The sequence below is a fragment of the Mangifera indica genome, chromosome 3, assembly GCF_011075055.1.
Source record: "Mangifera indica cultivar Alphonso chromosome 3, CATAS_Mindica_2.1, whole genome shotgun sequence".
Taxonomy (NCBI): Eukaryota; Viridiplantae; Streptophyta; class Magnoliopsida; order Sapindales; family Anacardiaceae; genus Mangifera; species Mangifera indica.
In genome coordinates, this window is record NC_058139.1 from 11,072,335 (window position 1) to 11,083,974 (window position 11,640).

The 11,640-nt window shown below is 33.6% G+C and overlaps 2 pseudogenes; both read left to right on the forward strand.

Moving 5' to 3' along the window:
- Window positions 1-1,456: 1,456 nt before the first annotated feature.
- On the forward strand, window positions 1,457-2,606 carry LOC123211109 (annotated as a pseudogene).
- A 7,490-nt stretch (window positions 2,607-10,096) lies between these two features.
- Window positions 10,097-11,155, forward strand: LOC123212260 (annotated as a pseudogene).
- The last annotated feature ends 485 nt before the right edge of the window (window positions 11,156-11,640 follow it).

Here is an 11,640-nt window from a genome sequence, read left to right on the forward strand (position 1 = left end):
TAGTATATTGAATTGCTCTAAAATTTACTGCAAAAAGGTGAAGATACATAAGAAGTTAAAAAAGTAATTGATTTTTAACGTGATTTAGTCGGAAAACCAAAACCCTATATCTATGGTAGTAATATTATTTTATTAATATTTAAAGACAAACAATATTACAGTGCTAGGATACTAGTGAGATGTTATAACTGTCTCTCATTTGCTTTTCTACTTTCTTGAATTTATACTAGTGGAGAATAGAGTTATATGTATAACTATTTAAATAAAGCACAAAGTTATATGATTTGATGTGTGTTGTTGTGATTGAAATCACTTTCGTTGTGTGAAGTGGTTTTAAAATAACAAAAAATTGTTATTCACTACAAAGAGAATGTAAAAGTCGTTAAATAATGACTCTTGTTTCTCTAATACAATTTTTGGATAAAATTGGGCATTGTTTGTTTTCTCTTGACCTAGAACTAACATAACATTTATTTGCTAATTGCTTATTGTTTTCATGGATGTGATATTCACAAATTTCACTCAAGAGTTATTTTGACCACATAATAATTACTCTTGGGTCCTTGGATTGTGAGCAGACTTATATAAACTCTTTCCTTTAACTATATGATCTAATAATATAGGGCAAAGGACTATTTCCCACCTAACTTTTGATGCGTTTTCAAAATGCTACCCACGGTAGATAAAAATCCACTTTTCCCATCCATGAGGCATTAATTTGGATGATATCTGTTTGCATAAGGGTAAAAGATATTTTACCCTTGTTAGATGAAATGACAAAAATACCCCTCAATTTAGTCTACAAAATTCATCCCAAAATTGATGTAAGGGTTTTCTCTTTCACCCCCCTTAGGTTTTAGAAATTAATATTTCACCCTACCTAAAGTTTTTAAACTTTGAAAACTAACATTTTCACCCCCAAACCTTCGTCGACTCCACCCAGATCTCTTCGTCTCTTGTCGCGTCGTCCAGACGCTACGACGAAGCGTCGTTCTTCGTCTGTTCTTCCAAATTTGGACGATATTTTGTCATCCAGATTTGGGTGACGAAGGGTCGTCCTTCGTCATCCTTTGTAGTCGGAGATGGGAGATCGATCGATTGTGTCGGTCGTCGGTGGCGGCCGGAGAAGGAAGCAAACCCTAGGGGTGAAATTTAAACTTTTCAAACTTTGATGATGGGTTATTTATTAGTTTTTAAAACCTGGAGGGGGAAAACGGTAAAATTTTAAAGTTTTAAAGTTATAAATAGTAAATGACGATTTTGCCCCTATCCCTAACTGAAAAATTGGATGGTAGTTTGGTCATGAGTGGAAAAAGTGAATTTTCATCTGTCGTGGGTGGCATTTTGAAAACACATCAAAAGTTAGGTGGGAAATAATCCTTCTCCCAATAATATATGGGTGATCATGATCTTTTGTTATTAACATGATATATCTTTTTAGGTAATTATTAACAAGATGACTTCTCTTAGGTATTTAATGTGATGCATGCACATACCGTGCATGTATTGAGTCAATTAAGATCTTCATAATATGTGTACACACACACACATATATATATATATATAGAGAGAGAGAGAGAGAGAGAGAGAGAGAGAGATATGTGTGTGTATATATATATATAGAGAGAGAGAAAGAGAGAGATATTATTAACTTATATGAGAAAAAAGCTCCCCTTGTCCCACCTCCAACCAATGAAATTTCTATACATTCCCTGCCCGGCAGGACTAAAGTTTTTCGAATACCTATTCGTCCAATTTTCTACCATAAAAAGGTACCATTCCGAAGAATGGCTTCCTCATCGAGTGGTCTCTATACAACAACTTGTAAAAGCTAATGGCCAAACATCCTTACATCACTCTGTGGAAATTATGGTAAAGTTCATGAGATCATCAGGCATACATCACTACATATAGCTACAGTAGTCCTGACCATGGCTTTCAATGACGAAATAACAACTATAATAGCTACCAGTATATAAACCACCAAGTATTTTCTCAATACACACAACGACACTCATCGCTTCTTCACTGTGGCCAATGCAGCCATTTTCAATGTCATAAACAATTGCTCCTACACGGTCTGGGCGGCTGCCTTCCCTGGTGGAGGCACAAGACTTGATCGTGGCCAAAATTGGCTTCTTAACCTGAACCCTGGCACAACAGCAGCCCACATATGGGCTCGGACAGGTTGCCAATTTGACGGCGTGTGCGTTGCCAGACTGGGGACTGTGGGGGGCTTCTCCAACTTTGATTTCTTTGATATTTCCATTGTTGATGGGTTTAATGTTCCAATGGAATTCAGCTCGGTGTCCGGAGGGTGCATCCGTGTGATCAAATGTGTAGGGCAGTGCCCGAATGAGCTGAGGGTCCCTGGTGGATGCAACGGGGCATGTCCAGTTTGCAAGACCGATCAATATTGCTGTAGTTTTGGTAATTGTGAACCGACAAACTACTCCAGGTTTTTCAAGGATAGATGTCCAAATGCTTATAGTTACCCTAAAGATGATGCAACAAGCACTTTTACTTGCCCAGGTGGTACAACCTATGAATTTGTGTTCTGTCCTTATAGTACTGCTCCTTTCTGCAGCATTACGTTATTAAAATAAGAGCTAAGTGTTAGCTTTGCGAACAACATGTACTGCGGCATGCTGCTATCCTGAGTAGTAAGTCAAGTGTGACAATAGAACTTTCATAAAGAAGTTTTTCAGCTTCTTTTTAATTCTACTGATCCTATTTGCTTTTAAATGGTTCTGAGATTAATTAACCAAGATGGTTGATGCCTATACATACGTATGTATCACTAATTATATCTAGTTCATCCGCCGTCAAACTATATGGTAAGTAACATAATCTGAAAAGCCATCTTATAATTTTATCTGGATTTCACCAAAATATCTAATTACTTCGTCAATTTTAGCTAAGTAATCAATCTTATACTGGTAGACATCTTTATCTTAATCCTCCACAACCACGTAAAGGTAAATTAATTGGTCGACTAATTTTAAGTCGAGCCACATCCCAAATTTTTCCAAAATAGAGGCGCACTATTTTCTTGTCCTTCAGTCATTACAAGATAAGAAGATAATACAGTAGAATAATTTATCCTCCTGGCAGGATAATCTAAATACTCACTTTAATTGTTTATATTATTTGCCGGTCATAATCCACTGCAAGGAAGTCACACGTGTTATAGATTTACTTACTGCTTCTTTTACAACTAGGGATGACAATTTGGACCCGACTTCAGGGGCCTCGACCCTCCCCGACCCTAACGGGGAGGGGATTCCCCGATAAAAACGGGAAAAGGGGCGGGGATGGGGATGAAAAAAATCCCCGTAATCGGGGACGGGTCGGGGACGGGGATACATGTGTCCCCGCCCCTCCCCTCCCCTCCCCTCCCCACCCCCTAAACCTAATATATTAATATAATAATTTCTAAACTATTAAGTTTTAGAAATTTTTACATTATGATTTATTAAAACTATAACTTTAATTTTACTAATTTTTGAATTATCAATTATTAGCTTTTACTAATTTCTAAACTATTAATCTAATATATTAAAAAAACCCCAGAATCTCATTATCATAAAATACAAATGTACCAAATTAATTTTATTTCAACTTCAAAACTTAGTCAATCAACCAGGTTTTACACACAAAAAATAATAAATTATAAACTTGATAAAATCAATTGAAGTAAATGAAAAGTGTTAAATTTAATGTTATTATAAAATTACTCTAAATCACATACATGAAGAGCTACTAATGAAGAGATTGATTATTGCATATTGTTAGATTTTATGAAAACTTTATATTTGAACTAAAATAACAAAGAATATTTTGTAGCTCTTGTAGCAAGTGATATTTTTGGGAAAATATGATTTATTTTATTTATTGAAATATATAAAAGAATTAAAATTTATATTTATGGGTATGGGGAGGGGATTTTTCCCCGCGGGGACGGGGAGGGGATGGGGAGGGGATTTTCCTTCGCGGGGAGGGGACGGGGATTATTTTTTATCCCCGCAATGGGGACGGGGCAGGGACGGGGATTGATATCCCCTACGAGGACGGGGACGGGGATTGATATCCCCTCCCCGCCCCTCCCCATTGCCATCCCTATTTACAACCAAGCCCATTGAGAAGGTAAATTAATTGTATATGATTTTATGGATTTCCAATATAAATATGCAACTTGTAAGTTTATAAATAATATAAATATTTTATTATCAAAGTTTATAAAATATTAACTGGTATGAACATTTTATACATATATAAACATGTTACCTGTGAGTCGCGGTTGTAGTTTGATCGCATGTTACAGAAAATGTGATGACAATAATATCTATGGTATATATCTAGAAAGACTTCAGTCATTGTAGAGTATATAACATAATATCGATCCAAGATTATTATCAACTCTGGTATTTCATTGATGCATTCTTTAACCTTCATTAGAAACTGACACCACGTGTCATGATTTTTTTTTTTTATTGATATCGAAAACAATTGGGTATATCTAGTTATTATCATCAATGCCGATTGTAAGAAATAAATGTCTAAGATATTGGCTTTTAAGGAAGACAACATCAATACAAATAACAGGTCAAATATATTGTTTAAATGCACAGATGAAACATCCCAATGCCATTAAAAAATACTTAAATCGATGTTTATAATCTATTTCTATAGCTGATATGATTCCCAGATTAACACACTCTAAATTATAGTAATAATAAGGTAATAACATAAATGATTCTTCTGATGAGTCCATCAATAAATTTAAAGCCCAATTTCTTCCCTATCAGACTTGTGAATATGAAATATCAATTTTATAACTATCGATGATATCAATAATGATCTCTATAGGCCGATAAATTCGATCTATCAACATAAACTTTGACCTCATTAATTGATATAAACCTCGGACCCTAACTTATTTGTGATGTAGCTATTTGATCAATTAAATATGTGTGAGTTGGATTCATTTTACCAATTTGGAATACTTGACTAGGTTTGACTCTACTTCCCGTTACATACCATTGGTATTTTTCATCATAACACTTAATCTTCCATCTTCCCATGTCAGACTTAAGGATTTTGTATTGAAATCTTGTCTCCAGGGCAAATTGGTCCATAACATCTTTCAAATGTTTTTTGTCATGAAAAATGTCACCAAGTTTTATAGTATTCTCTTCTTGGATCGATCCTGCATCACTTAATAATGTTGAAGGTTGTGGAGAAAAATTAGGAAGCTACTTAAACGGATCAATGGGGATATTGTTAAAAAATGGTCTTTAATAAATTTTGCCACCTATAATAGCATCTTCAAGGTGCCAATTATTTATATCACAATTAATAGGTGACAAATCCTCGAAGTCTACCTCATTAAGAGGAATATAAATCATCTCGTTTCCCTCAAAGTCATCTTAGTCTGAAACCCTCTCTTTGTCCCTACGTGCCCATTTATCAGCAATATAGAATGTATCATTATTGAAATCAATCAAGTCTTCCTAATCAGATTATTTTTTCACTTTACAAATTTCTTCTTCTTCTTCTCCTTCGATCAGGGTATATGTAAAAAAACAAGAATATATTCTTTGAAGTATTGAGACATGTCAATAAGGCCTTGGACATCTTCATCATTTTTTATCTTTACAGGACAGTTGAGCTTAATTCTTTTTGGTTTCATATACAGTTGAATATAGTTTTTGATTAGATTAATACCGTAATATTCACTCAAAAGTTGAATAAATCCCTCAAATATTATTCCAAAGGGAATTTTAATCAATTGTTTACAACCTCCAATATACTTCATTGTATTCTTATCACGTTGGATCCATTCTCCTTGGAAATGAATAGAAACATAACCATCCATTTTAATTATCAATCCTACAATAAAAAATTTTGAGAAAAAATTAAACATTTATAAAAAAAATCCACAATAACCATTTATTGATATATATGCTACCTCTCATTTCCCAATATGTCATTACATACCCCCATACATTATCTGAAACAAAAATGTTAATTTCATATCTTGGTTAATATTCAAATGATCCTTATATTTTTCTAAAATTTTATTTTGCCCCTTGATATATAATAAAATATCAAAATACACCATTTTTATAATATATATTGTAAATGCCCTCTCATCTTCTGCGTATCGTATTTAGCACCCTCATGTTATGTCTAATTTTATAATACCCCTTATATTTATTTACAGTTTTATTTAACCCTCTCAAATATTGTATTGTATTGATATGCTCCTATATTTTATCAAAATGTCTCTATATATTCCTTAAATTTCATTTAAAATTTTATACAATGTTTACTATCAAAATACCCCTATATTTTTTAATATTTCATTTAACCCTCTATAATTATCTAACATTATGTTAACACCCTCAGATATTGTCTTATTTCAAAATGCCTTTATATATTTCTAACATTTCATTTAAAACAATCTTACAATGTTTTTTTCTAACATTTCATTTAACCCTATATTTATATTTCTAAAATTTCATTTAACACCTTCATATGTTGACTTGTATCGAAATGCATCTATATATTCTTAACATTTCAATTAAAACTTTCTTACAATATTTAATATCATAAGACCCCTTTTTGTCTAAAATTTTATTTAGCTCATAATTCTCTAACATTTTATTTAACACCCTCATAAGTTTACTTGTATCAAAATACCCCTATGTTTTTTTTAAAATTTCATTTAAAACATTCATACATTGTCTAATATCAAAATGCCCCTATATTTTTTATTTTTTAACCCCTAAATGATTATCAAACATCCAAATGCCCCCTTTACATAACATATGAACTAAATTTAACAAATAAAATTTAGTTTTGGGTTAAGATTTCCATAAATACCTTTTTCACATGAATTAATTTTATTCAATTTGAATTTAGAAATACGAATTTTTCTTCTTCTGAACAAATCCATAGTATCAAATATTGAGTAAAAATGAAAGTGAGAATGACTATTTGAATGATATAAGAAATGTATATAAGTGAGGGTTTAGATAGAAGTGGTGAAGAGTAGTTTTGGTATTTTAAAAAGTATTTGGGGCATTTTTGCTTAAAAGTTTGAAAAGTGGGCATTTTTCCTTAGGAATAGAAAAAGAGGGTACTTTTGCTTAAAGAGGGGCAAAATGGGTATTTATATTAATTTCCCTCAATAAAATAAGAAAACATTAAGGTCAGCATATTTAATGGTTTATACTGTTTCACTAATCTTTCATTAATTCATAATCCTTATTTATTCTAAGCCAAAAGACTTACTCCCACTCAAAGTATCCTCTTATCTCAAGTTTCTACTCTTTAACTTTGAAAATCTTAAATACACACCCATGAGTGGTTAAAATTAACAGTTTAGGGGCAAAATCATCATTTTATCTATAATATTAAAAATAAACTAAAATTTAATCTCCCTCTTCTCTCCTAAACTTTAAAAACTAAAAGTTTCCCTCTAACCCAAGTTATAAAAAATGATAGTTCCCCCCTAGGGTTTAGTTTTCAGATCTTCGATGCTAAATCTGACATTGTCTTCGATGACGAATATCACCCATGCCTCCTTTCCCTCCAACGGCTAAGCTTCTCTAGTTTGGAAGCTTAAACAGTATTGATTGACATCGAAAATAACTCAGCTTTGTCGGGAAGATGAAACTGACTTCGTCTTCCTTGATGAAGATGAGACTCTCATTTTCATCGGGGAAGACGAACATGAGATATGTTTCCTGACAAAAGATCATCTTCTGCTAGGTTTGGGATCGTTGGCCAGAGGGGAAGATGGTAAGGGAGCAACCGCTGAAGGAAGAGAAAGGAGATGCCATCAGAGAAGCTCCAAAGATGGCATGGATTTTGAAAACCAAACTTGGAGGGAAGGTGGAAATGTTAATTTTAATCGCTCTTGGGTGGGTAAATGAGATTTTTTAAGTTAAGGGGTGAGAAGTTGAGATTAGAGGATACTTTGGGTGGGAAATAGTCCTTTGGCCTTTATTCTAATTCAATGGTTTATACTTGATGAATTATAACAAAATTAAATTGTTACAACCCAATTTTTAATTTCTAGAGTTATTGAATTGTCATTCATATTTAACGGTTTAAAAATAAGATTATTGTTACAGAAGGTGGATTTTCCACCACGTGAGAAGAAACTTTGGCCAAAAGAGTGTGAAAGCATTAAATTGCTTTTGCTTGACTTAAGTGTGAAAGCCATTTTTGTTGACTAGAGGGGCGACAAAATTTCCTATAAATACCCCCCTCCTCTCTTCATGTAATATATACACTTCTTCATCCAAGAATTCTTGAGTCTTTGCTTCTTGTTTTTCACTCTTGCTTCTTTCTTCTTCTTTCGTAGCTTTGGTTTAATGAAATCATAATTCTCCTTTTGCAATTCACTCACTTTGCCATTTATTTCATTATATTTATAATACGTTATCAGCACGATCATCTAAGGATATTGAAATTTATATGAAACTCCTTGAAGGATACAAATTGCCTGAAACAAAAAGGGTTAATTCAAGAGGCATGTACTTAATTAAATTACAACGATCATTGTACGGATTAAAACAATCCGGACATATATGGTACAATTGCCTCAGTGAATATTTGAAAAAAAAGAGCTATGTGAATGACCCTATATGTCCATGTGTCTTTATCAAAAGGTTAGAATCGAGATTTGCTATTATAGTAGTTTATGTTGATGACATGAATTTAATTGGGACTCCTGAAGAGCTTTAAAAAATTACTGAATATTTGAAAAAAGAATTTAAAATAAAGGATTTGGGGAAAACAAAATATTGTTTTGGCCTGCAGATCGAGCACAATTCAAATGGAACACTTATCTATCAATCAACGTATATTGAAAAATTATTAAAATGCTTTAATATGGATAAAGAGTATCCCATCTTGATCCAAAAAAGGACCAATTTCGTCCTAAAGAAGAAAATGAAAAGATACTTGGTCTTGAAGTACTATATCTTAATGTCATTAGAGCCTTATTATATTTGGCCCAATGCACGAGACCAAATATATCCTTCGAGGTTAATTTAGTCGCCACTGGAACAGAATCAAACATATACTCCGTTACCTAAGTGAAACTAAAGATTTGAGATTATTCTATTCTGTCAAATCTCCTAAAAATCCTAGTTTGATTGGATATGCATATGTTGGTTATCTTTTTGACCCCCATAAGGCCCATTCACAGACCAAATATGTTTTCATTTATAATGACACAACAATATCATGATACTCTACCAAATAGACCTTGATTGTAACTTCTTTAAATCATTCAGAAATTTTAGCTCTCCATGAAGCCAGCCGAGAATGTATATGGTTATAGTCTGTTATCCATCATATCCAAAATGCATGCAGTCTTTCTTTTACAACAAACACTCCTTCCACATTAAATGAAGATAATGCAACATGTATTACCTAAATTAGAGGTGGATACATCAAAGGAGACAGAACCAAACATATTTCACCGAAGTTCTTTTACACTCATGAGCTTCAGCAGAGTAAAAAGATTAATGTCAAACAAATAAGATCCAATGAGAATTTTGCAGATTTGTTCACTAAGACACTACCGACATCAACATTTGAGAAGTTAGTGTATAACATCAGTATACGACGGCTCAACAAGCAACCAAATTAATCATACTACAAATAGGGGAAGCATTCATCAAGGGGAACATTTGTTAGGAAAAGTTTATCACATACTAGACAAAAGGTATATTTTACTCGTTTTTCCTTCACTAGGTTTTGTCCCACTGAGTTTTCGTAGTAAGATTTTTAATGAGGCAGTTTAAGTACGTCCAACACTAACTTATAGGACATTAAATAATTATGTTCTTTTGCTTTGGTTTTTATCCCACTGAGTTTTTCTTTAGCAAAGTTAATGTAATTATCTGTAAGTAGTGAAAATTCAAGGGGGCCAAAAGAGTGTGAAAGCATTAAATTGCTTTTGCTTGACTTGAGTGTGAAAGCCATTTTTGTTGACTGGAGGGGCGCAAAATTTCCTATAAATACCCCCCTCCTCTCTTCATGTAATATATACACTTCTTCATCCAAGAATTCTTGAGTCTTTGCTTCCTGTCTCTTCACTCTTGCTTCTTTCTTCTTCTTTTCGTAGCTTTGGTTTAATGAAATCATAATTCTCCTTTTGCAATTAACTCAGTTTGCCATTTATTTCATTATATTTATAACAATTATAAATTATAACAAAATTTTCCATATATTCCCTGCCCAGCAAGACTAAATGTTCCTTGGTTCGTCTGATTTTCTACCGCATAGCTAGGCTTTTTCAGTACCCTCTCAATTAATGTCTTGTTTGCTTCTCCTACTCCTCTCCTTCACTGTGACCGATGCAGCTACTTTCAATGTCATAAACAATTGCACCTACACGGTCTGGGCGGCTGCCTCCCCGGGTGGAGGCACAAGACTTGATCGTGGCCAAAATTGGCTCCTTAACGTGAACCCTGGCCAAACATTAGGAGCCCGCATATGGGCTCGGACGGGTTGCCAATTTAACGCAACTGGGCGTGGGGGTTGCCAGACTGGTGATTGTGGGGGACTTCTCCAATGTCAAGGCCATGGTTCACCCCCTAACACGATAGCTGAATTCTCACTGGACCAGTTCAACAACCTTGATTCCTTAATTATTTCTGTTTTTTAAGGGTTTAATGTTCCAATGGAAATCAGCTCGGTATCCGGAGAGTGCAACAGAGTGATCAAATGTGTAGGGGATATTATCGAACAGTGTCCGAATGCGCTGAGGGTCCCTGGTGGCTGTAACGGGGCATGTCCTGTTTTCAAGACGGATAAATATTGCTGTGATTCCGGTAGTTGTCGACCTACAGAATACTCCACGTTTTTCAAGGATAGATGTCCAGATGCTTATACTTATCCTAAAGATCTTGCACCATCTGTTTGTTCAGGTGGTACGAACCATAAGGTTGTGTTCTGTCCTTGAAGTACCACTCCTTTCTGCAGCATTATGTTATAGTTGCATGTATGTAACTAATTAAATAAGAGCTAAGTGCTAGCTTTGCAAACACCTGTAGTAGGGTATGCAGTTACTTGTAAAATGATATGGGAAATAAACAATAAAGTAGAATAATTTATTCTTCTTACAAAATGATCTGAATACTCAGTTTAAGATAGGTAGCTAATATCTTGCTAATAAGAGTTGAGTCACACTTGTTAAAGACTTACTGATTATTTTCTTTAAAAAGATGAATATCAAAATTTTATGAATTGATTTTTAGATGTTACATGTATAATTCAGAAAATCACTCCATGATATGCCGACATGGCCTTACGATGCCAGAATCATAGGCGATAATAACAATATTTAGATATTTAGAAGTTAGAATTATTCTTTCCATCATTCTTCAAAGGCCTTTAATTTCTTCTGTCCCATTCGTCTAGAATACGTAAATTAATTGTAGCAGGAAATTAAGTAACATGTGCAAGTGGGAATCATTTAATCAAGATGAAAGCAACATTTCTTAGAACTTATGAACTAAAAATATGTTATATATATTTACAAAACATTTTTCTATTTAGTTAATTAATTATATATACATAGTCGTAACATATGGACTTGACAGTTCGTGTCAT